The sequence below is a fragment of the Heterocephalus glaber genome, unplaced genomic scaffold (genome assembly GCF_053883595.1).
Source record: "Heterocephalus glaber isolate CG9 unplaced genomic scaffold, H.glaber_assembly_v1.0 deba00001845, whole genome shotgun sequence".
Classification (NCBI taxonomy): domain Eukaryota; kingdom Metazoa; phylum Chordata; class Mammalia; order Rodentia; family Bathyergidae; genus Heterocephalus; species Heterocephalus glaber.
Genome location: NW_028258494.1, coordinates 25,827 through 40,219, shown reverse-complemented (window position 1 = coordinate 40,219; position 14,393 = coordinate 25,827). Strand labels below are relative to the sequence as shown.

Here is a 14,393-nt window from a genome sequence, read left to right as displayed (position 1 = left end):
GAAGCCAAATTCAACAAAGAAATCTCACTGAATGGCTGCAGGCCTGGGGTGATTAAAAATCCAACATGCATTTATGATAAAAACCCTACAAAAAATTGAAACAGATGGTCTCTACCTCAAACTGATAGAAGCCAGCTATGAAACACCAACAGCCAATATCATACTAAATGGTCAAAAACTGAAATACTTCACACTAAAATCAGGAACAAGACAAGGAGGTCCACTATCACCACTCTTGTTCAATATAGTTCTGGAAACATTAGCCACGGCAATTAGACAAGAGAAAGAAATAAAAGGAATGAAGATAGGTAATAAATAAGTCAAATTGTCATTATTTGCAGATGACATGATACTTTATATAGAAGACCCCAAGAACTCCACCAAAAGTCTTCTAGACTTAATAACCAAATTCAGTCAAGTAGCTGGTTACAAGGTCTACACACAAAAATCAATAGCTTTCCTCTACACCAATGACAGACTCACTGAGAGAGAAATAGGGCAAATAATTCCTTTCACAATAGCATCCAAAAAACTGAAATTCCTAGGAATGATCCCAACAAAAGAAATGAAAGACCTCTTCTCTGAAAACTATGGCCCTCTGAAAAGAGACATTGAAGATGGTATCAGAAAATGGACAGACATCCCCTGCTCCTGGGTAGAAAGGATTAATATAGTGAAAATGGCCATACTTTCAAAACTGCTATATAGATTCAATGTAATTCCAATTGAGATCCCAGCAGCATATCTCATAGACCTCGAGAAAACAATCCAAAAATTCATTTGGAACAAGAAGAGACCCAGAATAGCAAAAGCAATTCTAGGTAACAGAGACACGGCAGGGGGTAGCACAATCCCCAACCTGCAAATATACTACAAAGCTACTGTCATAAAAACAACATGGTACTGGCAAAGAAACAGACTTGAGGATCAGTGGAGCAGATTAGAAGATTCAGAAACAACGCCAGACACACTCAGCCATCTCATCTTTGATAAAGGAGCCAAACACCCTCACTGGAGGAAAGATAGCCTCTTTAATAAATGGTGCTGGAAAAATTGGGCTTCAACTTGCCAAAGATTAAAACTAGACCTGTATCTCTCACCATGCACTAAACCAAAATCAAAATGAATTAAAGATCTAAATATTAAAATAGAAACTCTGAACCAGTTGGAACAGAGGTTAGGTAGAACCCTTGAAGACATCAGTGTAGGAAAAGATTTTATGAACAAAACCTCAGTTGCCCGTGAACTAGCACAAACAATCAACAAATGGGATCTCTTCTTATTAAAAGGCTTCTGCACAGCAAGAGAAACCACGAGCAGTGTGAAGAGACAACCCACAATGTGGGAAAATATCTTCACCTGCTCTTCTTCAGACAAAGGTCTACTATCTCAAATCTATAAAGAACTTAAAAAGATCAGACCTCCCAAATTTAAAGACACTATCAAAAAACGGGCATCTGAAATGAACAGACATTTCTCGAAGAAGTAGAAATAGCAAAGAAATATATAAAAAAATGTTCAACATCACTGTTCATTCGAGAGATGCAAATGAAAACAACTCTGAGATTCCACTTCACTCCACAAAGAGTGGCTGCTATCATGAAATCAACCAATAACAAATGCTGGTGGGGCTGTGGGGAAAGAGGAACCCTACTCCACTGCTGGTGGGAGTGTTGACTGGTGCAACCACTGTGGAAATCAGAATGGAGATACCTCAAAGAACTAGGACTGGAAGTCCCATTTGACCCCGCTATTCCACTGCTGGGGATCTTCCCCAAAGAATTAAAAGAATCATACCACATTGATGTGTGTGTGCCATGTTCATAGCAGTGCAGTTTGTAATAGCTAAAACTTGGAAACAGCCCAAAGCCCATCAACTGGAGACTGGATAAAGAAAATGTGGTGTTTTTTTTTTAATAAAATGGAGTACTACTCAGCCATAAAAAAAGAGAAATTAGAGACATTTACAGCTAAGTGTATGCACATTGAGGAGATACTCTTAAGTGAAATAAATAGGACATGCATGAATAAATACCGAATAGTTTCTCTGGTGTGAGAAACTGAAAGTGTAAAAAAGGACTAAATCTATAATAGATAATGTGAAATAGGAAGAAAAGGGGCAAAGGTGAAGGAAGTGGGAGGACTAGGGGAAAGGATAGAAGGGATTGGGATTAATATGAGAAAAAGGAAAAATTGGAACAAAATCTTTGTAAATAGGGAGGACTAGAGGGGTTGAAGGGAGGGCTGGGCAAGGGTGAAAAATAAGAACCAAGAGAGACTATGTAAAGGTGCAAATTTCCAATGATGAATGTCATTATATTGTATACCTAAAATGTACCATTGATTAGAATGAATAACTGATAATGCAAAATAGGAAGAAAAGGTCCAAAGGGGTAGGGGTAGTGGGAGGGGCAGGGGAAAGGAAAGAAGGGAAAGGAAAAATGATGAGAAATGGAAAAAATGGAAATAAAGTCTGTGTAAATAGGGAAGGGTGGAGGGCATGAAGGGAGGGCTAGGAATGGGGAAAAAATAAGAACCAAGATGCATATGTAAAGGTACAATTCCCAATGAGAAATGTAATTGTGTTGTATACCTACAATGTACCAATAAAAGAATTCAATACAAAAAAATAAATAAAACAAATTTTGAAGATCAAGAAAATTCTTTGGAAGGTGTTTTATTATTTAGATGTTCTGGATCTTCTTTATTGATTTAGGTTTCTAAAACCTGATGAGAGGTAGACATCCAAGCTGTACCAGCATAAGCTAGCAAATGCTTCTTATTCAGATATACAATACTGGGAGAAAAATGGTTAATTCCAGAGATATTCAACTGTGCTGTTGTTTTATTGGGGCTCTGTGAGTTAATGCCTACAATGAACCATTGCTGGAAATACCCAGGAAGCATAAAAAGAGGTTGCAAAATCGGGAATATATTATGGCACTGATTGAGAACTTTAACCATTAATAGTTCTACACTTCAAAAGTCTTCAATGTATCTTAAAGGTCACATAATGTCCTGGCTGTATTTGTGAACACCATATTCATTTGTTCTTCTTCCAAATATTCCAAAAGGGAGTCTAGACTATGTAGTTTACCTAGAAGCCCTCATCTGTCCTTTGTCCATTATCTAGTGACCATCTATGGAAATTTCTTCTTGCATTCCATTGTTTCTTATAAAACGGTGATTTTTTCACTTAGTGTTATATAAACCTATTAATCCAAAGTTACTTCTACATTGTGACCTGGGTTATGGAAAGAGACAGCTAAAAATATGTACACATTTATGAATGAAGTATCTATATTCTCTGACTCACACAGTGCTACACAGTCTCTTGTATTGGCTTGAAGGAGGCTGTGCCCAAATTTAACTGAAAGCTCATTCTATAATATTTGCACTGAAATGCTGCACTGCATTCTCTAACTCTTGCAACTTTATTTGAATCTCATCAAATATTCTTCTACACATGTAAATGTGCAATTTTAAGGACTTCAAAATGTTCTTTCTGCAAATATTTAGGGCTCATAGTCAGGAGAACACCTTTCATCTCTAAACTGCCCAGTCATTTGTCCCTACCAGATCTGACATCTACTATGTCATTTAAAAGTTCTCATGAAAAATTGATTACTAAGCTTTTCTTATCTGAGTATGTGTGAAAACTGTGGGTTCAAAGCTTGGTATCCATGTTTGCAAAGAGTCTTGTAGGAGTGAAGGGATATGTCCTCTACCCTGAGTACTCTGAAAAGAAGTTACAGTAGGCAGATTAATAGGAGAAAAAGACATTTGAATTTATTAATGTGTACAAGCTCAAGAGACATAAAGTATGATACTCAAAGAAAGACTAAGATGTCAAAGCTTAAGTACCCTCTTAGAAGAATGGGAATGGTTACAGGCAATTTGAGTGGCAAATGATTTTTTAAATAAATGAATGAACCCAATGAGCAGAAAATGGCCTAGAATAAAGCTCCTCCCCTCAACAGAGAAAGTAGAGACTAATTGAAGAAGGTAAAGACTGGAGCTCTACCTAGCGTATGGGGTGTCACTGTTCAGAGAGTCTCCCATATAGTCTCTCAGAACTGACCAGAAAAGGAAAAGTGAAAATTATTACTGGTCATAGTAATGACTTTAGTCTTTTATCTCCACTAGTTAATCTTTCCTGATTATTTGAATAGGTTAACTATGTAGAGGTCTTAGGACAATTGCATTTCTTTTATGCTTCCTAAACTAGATAAGGACTTTTTTTTTTTTTTGGTACCGGGGATCAAATTCCGGACCTTGCTTCACTTGAGAGTCACGCACTGGAACCACTGAGCTAAATTCCTGGCCCAAGATAAGGACATTTTAGAAACAGCTTCTCATCCTACTTTAGGGGAGAAACAGAGAAAGTTAGAGTGACTTTGCTTCTAAGGTAGATTCTAAGGCCTTCTATTTAGAATTAATTAGAATGTCTTTTAATTCAAAGATTTTAGCACTTTAAAGTATATTTTGGATTACTGTCTTCTGAGCCACATTTTAAAAGATATATAAGCTTTCTTATCACGATTAAAAATGTGTGTAGAATATAACATTTTTATTCGAGTCAACATTTTTATTTGATAAAACATAAGTGGACTAAAGGAAACACATAGAAATTGCTCTGTTTTCTCTTCCTATATAACCTGAAATAAGACACTGAATATAAATTAAAAGAACATCTGAACATCTGAATATAAATTAAAAGCACATAGCTCTAATGGACACTAACAGACATCTTGAACTGGGGAAAAAATCATTCAGTATGTGAGGGTGACAAAAGGAACGTCAAGAAAACAATATTATGGTCCTAGTATAAAAATTTATTTGAGGTTTAGAAAAGGAAACTCATCTATTATTATTATTATTATTAATTTTTATACCTTTTCTACATATTTCTTCCAGCTTTTTGTCTTGTATTCCTTCCCATTTGTATTCTTAATGTAAACTTTTAAATGAACAAATACATACAGATCCACTAACAATTAACTATGACCATCTATCCTAACATGCACACACACAAACACCCATACATACTGTAAACACCACAAGGAAAACCGACCTCTATCCAGTTTTAATCAAGCTGAGTCCTTCAAAGCTCTGGTGCATAGTCACCTCGTGGTGGTTTACTCTTTTGCTTTCTCCATTTTCTAGTCAGCCTTCCCCTGCTGCTGTCACGCCCCCAACAGGACACTCACGCATTATTCTTGACAAGGTTTTCCTTTTCTAAGTCCACTGAACATGTGTTAAGTATTAAAGTGACTTCTGAAATGTTTCAGTTGATTACAATAGCATTTTTGGAAAGATGTTCTTCCCTTAGTTCTGAGCCTTTTTTCTTCCTCCTATCCCTCAGTCTCTTTGGTCGGATGGTTTAAATGTTATCTCAAGGTTTATCTTAAATGTATTTTATTTTCTTTTTATTATTTCACTGTAATAATATAGTGTGTCATTTCCTCAGTTATCATCCATATGCAATTCACCTCAAAATGAATCTAAAGTTTAGACCACACCTTGGAGCTACAGACTTGGTAATCTAACTGGCCACCCAACACTGTCCATTAGATACATATGGTCATTTGAAACCAATGGTTTCCAAAACTTGGTGTCTTCCTCCAACCTTACAGTTTGATTTTCTTCTAATGTTCACCTATTTTGAGTTGGTGAGAAAAATATAGTGGCTTTTTAAGATGAACACTAAGTTATTCAATGGGATTTTTCACTAGTGTTTGGGTGAGTATTAAACTTCTGGTCAGAGAAATGCAGTATAGAAAAAGAAGAAAATGTAATATTAATTATTTTCTGTAAATTTCCAAATTAAACTTGGCAAGGAAAAACTATTTATGCCTTCTGAATTTATGCTTCGAAAATAAAGAGATCCCTATAGCCAAGTCACTTATGGAATGAGAGAACTCTATCTACTCAACAGAAAAAATCACATAAACAATTTAAGAGAATAAAAAATAAGCATTAAAAAGAAAAATGCTTCAATACAGTCTAATATTTAATTCCATTGAACCATACAATTAACTTTAGTTTTTCCAAACTTTGTGTTATTGAAGAAAATACATTTTCTAATTTTGTCTTTTTTTACTTATATTTGCTTAATGTTCTGTAATGCACAATCAAGAGACTTTGTAACATTTAACAAACACTATTACTCCCCTTCTTGTAATTGCTCTAACAAATTCTAGGATCATTCTTGACCCTCATTTCTCTTTCATCTTTTAGCCATAAAATACAAATGTGTCTAAATAACTCAAATACATCCACTACTTTTCAATGTCTTTTTATTGCTCTACGAATTAATATTTAGAATGTGTTTGTGATGTGGCCAATGTCCACTTTATAGACACTTCTCCCACTGACAGCTCCCTTGCTTTGTTTACTTTGTTTAGCCCAAATGAAATCCTTTCAAGTCTTGGAATGTGTATTTTTCTCAGTCTTAGAGCTCTGCAATGTTCCTTTCCTGTGGCTGTGATAATCCTCTGTTAGGTATTCATCTTTCAAAGCTCATTTCCAACTTCTTCAGGAAAAGTTTCCCCTAATTGGTTCTGGACATCTTATTTTACTTTTACTCATAGAGCAACCATAAAACAATTAAGTGATGACATCTTGTTGAGAATATTTGTTATTTCCTAGGTGTTAATTTTATAGATAGTTTGTCTTTTTGATGATGTAGTCCCAAACCCTTGTATATTATATTATATTTTGGAACATTTCAGTATACAAGTTGAATAAATACATTAATGGACATTGAGACCAGGATGAGATTCAAAAGATGTTTAGAAAGACTAATTCACGAAAGCAAAGTTCCACAGAGTTTCCATTCCTTTGCTATCTCTTCTCCCTTTTTTGGACCTGTTTCTTACTCCCCTTCCACTCTTGGGTACTGTAATGCATTTGCACATTAAATAACCATGACTTCACAAAAATGACTTAAAAATAGATAAGTCCTTTACTTTAATTCAACTCTTTAGAAACACATGTTCCCCTGAGCTCAATCTTTAAAATGTAGCTAATATCTGCTACCAAACTGCCTCTTCTTAAGTCTACTTTAGCATTAGAGAAAGAAACATTTTATGAGTAATTAGAACATGTCTGAAGTCCAGGCTACTTTTCTTCTAAGACGATGCTTTATTGAATAGCTTCATGTGAGATATAGTCCACTGGACTAGAACAAGCAAAGGATACAAGTAAACTGTGTTGTTATAGTCTTAAAACAGGAAACATATTTCTGTTCATTGCAGTAAGCACTGAAGTTTATTGAGTATGAGGATATAAAATTGGAAGAGATAAGGCAGAAGGAAAGAAAAATCCTTCCACTGCCTCAGCCAGTGGGCATGGGGGAAGAATAATAAACACATGCATCTGTCTCTAGTTAGTTGGATGCTGAGGATATTTGTTTGCAGTGTTCTTTAATGGGATATATTTCCTTGAAAACCAAAGAGTTCATTGTGTTGGCAAAAATGCTATGTTCCTTTAATTGATTGATTTTTTTCTTTCTCTTAAGAGGGTACTTGGCTTTGATTCTTAAGTGAGAAACTATGCTACCCTATATCCTCATTATATTTTCCAAGTGAGGAATCTAAACAATTATCTGGAAATAAATTATTCACATTACCTTTGTAAGCTAACTCATGACACTGAAACACAGGCAATGTTATTTCAAACTCATATCTAAACATATATAAAAGCAAGATAAATACTGCCTTATATGTGTGATTACTGGGTAAACTTTTTTTCTTTGTCCATACAATAGGGTACCATGCTGAGTACTAGGGCATTTTTAATTGACATAAAGCATTATTAACCAGGAAGGCAACCCATTCCACCAAGCCCAGTTGCTGCTCCCATTTTCAGTGCTATGAAAATGACGGTGTAAGCCAATGCCACTTATCACACAGCTAGGATGACAGTACATTCCTACAGGTCATGAAATAAGATAAGTTTATGGATGCTGGGCAGGAATTAGGAGTGGAGGGGAAAACAAAATGAAGCATTCCTAGGGGAGAGAAGGAACCCCTAGTCATTAAAAATCTGTAGGCCTCAATTACTCCAAAGTTTAGTTATAAAATTTACTTCCATTTTTAACAGCTAATCCACTGTTGGCACAGTAGACTATTTCTACGTTTGTTCCATAAATGATCAGAAATGAAGAAATTATAGATAAAATGAAATAATTTGGTAATACTTATAAATGTATTTGTAAAACAATGGTAATGTTAACAATAGTAGGATAATTAAGTAAAATATGATAAATACCCATTTTTATTCATAACAAGATAATATTTAATCATTTTGGTAAAAACTGTTTTAAAATGTTCAATTAAAATACCAAAAGCTACATGTCATGATATACATAGCATGCGTGTGTGTGTGTGTGTGTGTGTGTGTGTGTGTGTGTGTAGAAAGGTGTCTTATATGTACGGTAGACTAGGTTTAATGTTCAGCTGTCTCAGTACAGCAGGAAGTGGGACTGTGGGTAGTCTTATTTTTCTCTCATATGTTTCAGTGTTTGGTTCTGTAGCCTTTCAGTTACTTCTGTGAATGCATCGCCCATTGTTCAGTGCCTCTCTTCTCACAACACCTCATCTCACCACTTTTACTTTGCACTGAAATTCTGAAATTAGTTCTGTCTGATTTTATGGACTTCAGAATTAAGGATCAATCATGTTTATTCTGTTTAGCATAAGAAGTCCATGGTTAACACATATTTCTTAAGCTGACCTAAGCAGCCTGAACTCAGATAGCTTTTCTTATTTCTCTTCCCCTCCTTTTGCTTCTCCCTCTCTCCTTCTCTAAATCTCCCTCTGGCAGTTTTATTTTTAATTCACATTTACAATATATGATTACATTCATTGTGGTTAGTTGGTACATGTACATGACACATCTTAATTCTTTTTACACCCCTTTCCCCAACCATCCACCATCTGAGGTAGCTTTTATAATTAGAAATAAACACAATTCTAAAAATATGAAACCAATTAATTTTGAAATTCAATTTAATGTGCAGTTCTGGGGAAGCAAGATGAAAAAAGCAGGGAAATACTCTATGATCTTGCAGCCTGGCAGTGTCAAACAGAATAATAATTTGAGAAAGTAATATTGGAAGGACATATGTAAATAATCAGAGATGCAATCAAAGCTAATCATTCCAATTGCAAGTGATACAAACTTAAAATCTAAGAAGGCTATGTACATGACTCATTTATTAGCTCAATGAACCAACCAGTAAAAAATGCTTAATATTATTGGATGCTCCCAAGCATGGATCTTCCCGAATTTTCTCTCTCTAGCTTTCATCAATCTATATGTGAATATTTTTCCTGTTTGTCAGTGCAAATCAAATTTTCATTTCCAAGTTGACCTCCCTTGGTATCCAGGAATATAACTATCAGTTGGTTTAATGTGCTTAGTCTAGGAATAGAGGAAGACAATGAAATTGTCTTTAAGTTACAAATTGTAATGATGGTGCTTAATTAGTATCCTTTCATTAAGCGTCACTCAATTATGGTTGTGAATCTACAATATCAATGTTATCAATATGTTTGTTGCAGGAAAAGAAACCTTTACCAATGACAGTGGTCTGTTTAGGGATCAATAAATAGTAGTTGTATGCTACAGAATGTTGGAAAACTGCTAAGATTAATAACTTGGTGAACTTAGTTAAAAATGTGGAGTAGACTCTTCAAAAGAACAAAAACTTCTTTTAGAGGTAATAAACAGAAGATAGAAGCAGCATAACATTCTTGGAGAGTCAGTGTGATCTGAGCTATTGCTGGGATAAAAGGTGAGAGGAAGCAGCACTAATGAAGGAGGTAGGATGGGATCATGTCATAAAGGGACTATATTTTAAACATACAATGGAAGTGTTATTGTATTTTTAAGATGTGATATATGTAGCAAAAGTTTTCCATTTTAATCATTTTAGACCCATAATTCAGTGTCATTCGATATTCACAATGTTCTACAACCATCACTACTCTCCATTTACTGAACACAATGACTAATGAAACTCTGCACTCATGAAACAATCCACCCACTTACATCATCTGCAGCACCTGGAAATCTCTAACTCTATTAATTTGTCTATATTAGGTACCTCACATGAGCATGATCACACCATATGTATCTTTTGTATCTGGCTTTTCTTATTGTAGCACAATGTTTTCCAGATTTATCCATGTTGTAGCATAAATCAGAATTTGCTTCTTTTCTAGGCTGTATAATATTCCACTGCAGACTTAGATCATATCTTAATTGTTCAACCAGTTTTTAATAGAATTAAGTTATTTCCACCTTTTACCTGCTGTGAGTAATGCTGCCTTGAATTTTGTGATAAATGTTGAGTCCTTGCTTTCAGCTATTTTGGAGATAGATCACCAGTGGAATTGTTGAATCATATGGCATTATGTTTCATTTTCAAAGAAACCACCATATTGTCTGGCACATCAGCAGCACCATTTCATGCCCTCACCAGCAGTACATGCCAATTCACTTGGGATGGCATGTCTCCACACTCACCCACCATTGTTACTTTATTCTTTTTAAAACAGCTTTCCTAATAGGAATGAAATATACCCTCATTCTGGTTCTGATTTATAGTTCTTTTCATAACTGGTGATAATAAACATCTTTCAACATTTCATGGCCATATTTGTATTTTCTTTGGAGAAATGTTTACACAAGATCTTTTGGAATGTTTAATATTTAAACATCATTTTTGAGTTGTAGGTTTCCTGAATATATTTTGGATATTAATGTTTTATCAGATTTTTTGTTTTATTTTAACAGATTTAAAGTTGGAGTTATTTTCTCCTCTTCTGGGGACTGCCTTTGTTCTTTCCTGAAAATGCACTCTGATGTACAAGTGTTTTTAATTTTATTAAAATGCAATTTTTCTCTTTTTTAGTTCATTATCTGATTTTGATGTTATATCTAGGTTATTGGGAATTTTAAGTGGAGGGATGACATAATTAAATTTGGATATTAGAATCTATTAAATGAGACAGTAGCAGTTAATTAAGAGGAGAAAATCTCAAATAAAAAAAGACGATGGTCCACAGCATGAAATTATAGGTAACAGATAAATTTAGGAGCCATAATTCTCTCCCTCACCAACTTCAATATCTGATAAAATGAACAAAAAGACAGAAGAGTACAATGAAGAAAATATTACATGCAGCAACAGTATACTATAGCTCATATCACTCATTTTTAACTAGTCAAGAAATAAAGCAAAATGGGGTGCAGTTTAGCTACACAACTCATATATACTTCCTTTACTTTCATGAAGCAGTATAGAAGAAAATGACTAAAGAAAAAGCCTGCAAATTCTCATGAAAAATTCCCAGAATGCACTTAAGTGGAATTCATGTGATTAGGTAGTCAATACATACTGACAGAAGAATCCATGTAAGAAGAAATTCCTACAAAAATTATTTTTTCTTCATTAATTTTACTGGTACATTTTAGGTATACAATATGATGACATTCATCATTTAGAATTCGTACCTTTATATGATATATTTGGTTCTTATTTTTTCCCCATTCCCCTGCCCTCCCTTCAATCCCTCCACCCGTGCCTTTTTACAAAGACTTCATTTCCTTTTTTTCATTTTCTAGTATTTATTCTTTTCCTTTCTTTCCTTTCCCTTACAACCCCCCCCCCCACACACACACACACTTCCCCTTCCCATCTGGAACTCTTCTTCACATTTCACATCATCCATTATACATTTTGATCCTTATTTACACTTTCATATTTACCAGAGAAACTATTTGGTATTTACATGTGTGTGTCCTATTTAACGCACAAGAGTATGACATCAATGTACATCCATTTAGCTATAAATGTCTCTCATTCTCATTCTTTATGACTAGTAGTACCCTATTTTATTTTTAAAAAACACACATTTTCTTTATCCAGTCTCCATTTGATGGGCAATAGGGCTGTTTCCACATTTTAGCTATTATTAACTGTGCCGCTATGAACATGGGTGCACATATATCACTGTGGTATGATTCTTTTAATTCTTTTGGGAAGATACCCAGCAGGGGAATAGCTGGATCAAGTGGGACCTCTAGTCCTCCAGGAGACATCGCAGAGAAAGAGCCGGGCAGCAGGCCTAAGGAAAAACCAGCCTTGCTCACGTAGGGTGACAGACACCTAGGAGGGCTGCTTTCAGGAGCAAAATGAAACAGATGTGTGTTGTAGGACCTAGAGACTGGCTTGATCAGCATGCGGCAAATGTTACAACATTGCAGGGGTAAACAGCTGTGAGAAAACAGTCCTAGTGAAGATGGGAAATTAATTCCACATACAAAAAAGAAGAATGTGAAAACAGGAAGACTAGCTGGGGTTACTTGCTGTGCTCACTTGGCTTTGTGAACGAATGTTGCTTATCATCCAAGACAAGTGCAGAGCTACTCAAGAGTTCAGAAATACTTAAAAGAAGGAAGGTATACAAACAGGCAGCATATTGGGACTATTACATGACTCAGCAGTGAACAACAGTCATAATGAAAATACCAATGGGTGATTTCAATTTAAAAATGTGATACATGTCCAGAAAATGGGGGTGGTGGGAAAGGTCATGGAGAAAAGAGGAAGCTAAACATTCACCTGTTATGACACAGAAACAACAGATACCATAGTCCTTAATATTGATGTATTAGTTTACCTTGATTTTTAAAAAGGCTAGAAAACTTAAGGCAAAAAATTTCAGGTAGATGTTTACACTATACCTACATTATTGTAATGGAACTTAAATAGCACAAACCCTTAAAAATATGGACATTACTAAGTCAAAGACTTTCCTGAGTAAACTGAATACACTGTCGGAAAATACAAGGGATTTACAAACTGCAGAAAAAGAAGTCCATGGCAATAATATGGAGTCCTCATTATATTGTTTAGAAATCATGGCAGAAATGCTTCGGCTCAAACTCTTGGGTTATCTTTCCAACTATTTACTTACATCGATGAAGTTGTTGCATATCCTCTGAGCATTCACTAAGAAATTTAAAAAAAAGAGAACTGATCAATCATGATACAAGTGCCATAGAACAGTAAAGGGGGCTACTAACTATCTGATGGATTACCAATACAAAAAAGGAAGTAAAATTCTATTTTTAAAAATAAATCATCTGCCAAGATGAATTTCATTAAGTAAAAGGCAAAAAAATTAAGTCATACCATCTTCTTTTTTTTGCCTAAGAGATGAGAGACTCTCTTTATACAAAAGAAAATTATAAAACAAACTGGACCAGGTGAGAAATTTAGCTAATAATACAAGTTAACTTATTGCAAATCTGTGCCACTAAACTGACTCTCCTGAGTAAATAACAAGTATTTTCTAATTCTACATTACAGCACAGCTTACTTACCACCATGTAACAGCACGCAGCTCTAAGAACCAGCTTTGGGCTAGGCACTGAGCTCTTTCTGCACTGAAATTCCTGGCAGCATCCTGAACCACCTACTGGAAATCTATGAAGATTGTGCTGAAAATATTTAACTAAAATTTAATGTGTCTTTGGACAACTGGAAATCAACCTGCCTCAAATTTAGAGTTTGAAATGAGTGTGCCAATCTAACTGACCATAATATGAACTGCACAAACACTCATTTTGATCTAGCAAAGGCTGAAAAGTGAATTCTCCAAGAACAGCATGGGCCACAGTGTTTCCCACAGTGCCTTCTCCTGTAACGATAGACACCAATGCGGGCATGTTTCTTTCCCCCAAAGAGAGCACAGGACAGCTTGTATCGCATCCTACACTCCACATGCAACAGCTCTTGAAGAAATGGAGAAGGCACACCAATGCTAACCAGAAAACGCCAACTCAAGAAACAAAAATTGTACACAAATGGAAATGTAGGGAAGAACCTCCCATTTTCCATTGTGCTGCATTTCTTCAAGAATTATACAGCCTTCTTTCCTTAAATTCTTACTGATGTAATCCATTTAAAAATTTAGCCACGTATCATTTGTTTATTATCACCAACAAAAAATATTTTACCAAACATCAAGAAAAAGGAGTATGGTTGCAGAAACTTCCTACTGGTCTGATTCTCGTCCCCAAGGAAGCAGGACATAAGAAATTTATGCTAGTAAAACACACTGGCTAAAGTTCTAGGAAATATCAGAGGAGTATGTTTGCACAGATTTTCATATTAGGATGAAAATGTTCAGACTAGTTTAAAACTTCTGAGAATACCATAAATCATTGATCTCATTGTGAGGCTCACTTGCTTACATGGCTGTAGGGAATGAGGTTGAAGTGATGATTCAATTCTCTCTCTCTCTCTCTCTCTCTCTATATATATATATATACACACACACATATACATATATAATATATATGTGTGTAAGTGT

The 14,393-nt window shown here is 35.1% G+C and overlaps 1 protein-coding gene across 5 annotated transcripts in view; it reads right to left on the bottom strand.

The window, feature by feature from the left end:
- Positions 1-14,393, bottom strand: part of LOC147820571 (olfactory receptor 7D4-like) — a 192,775-nt gene that overhangs the window by 154,338 nt on the left and 24,044 nt on the right. The window lies entirely within an intron of this gene.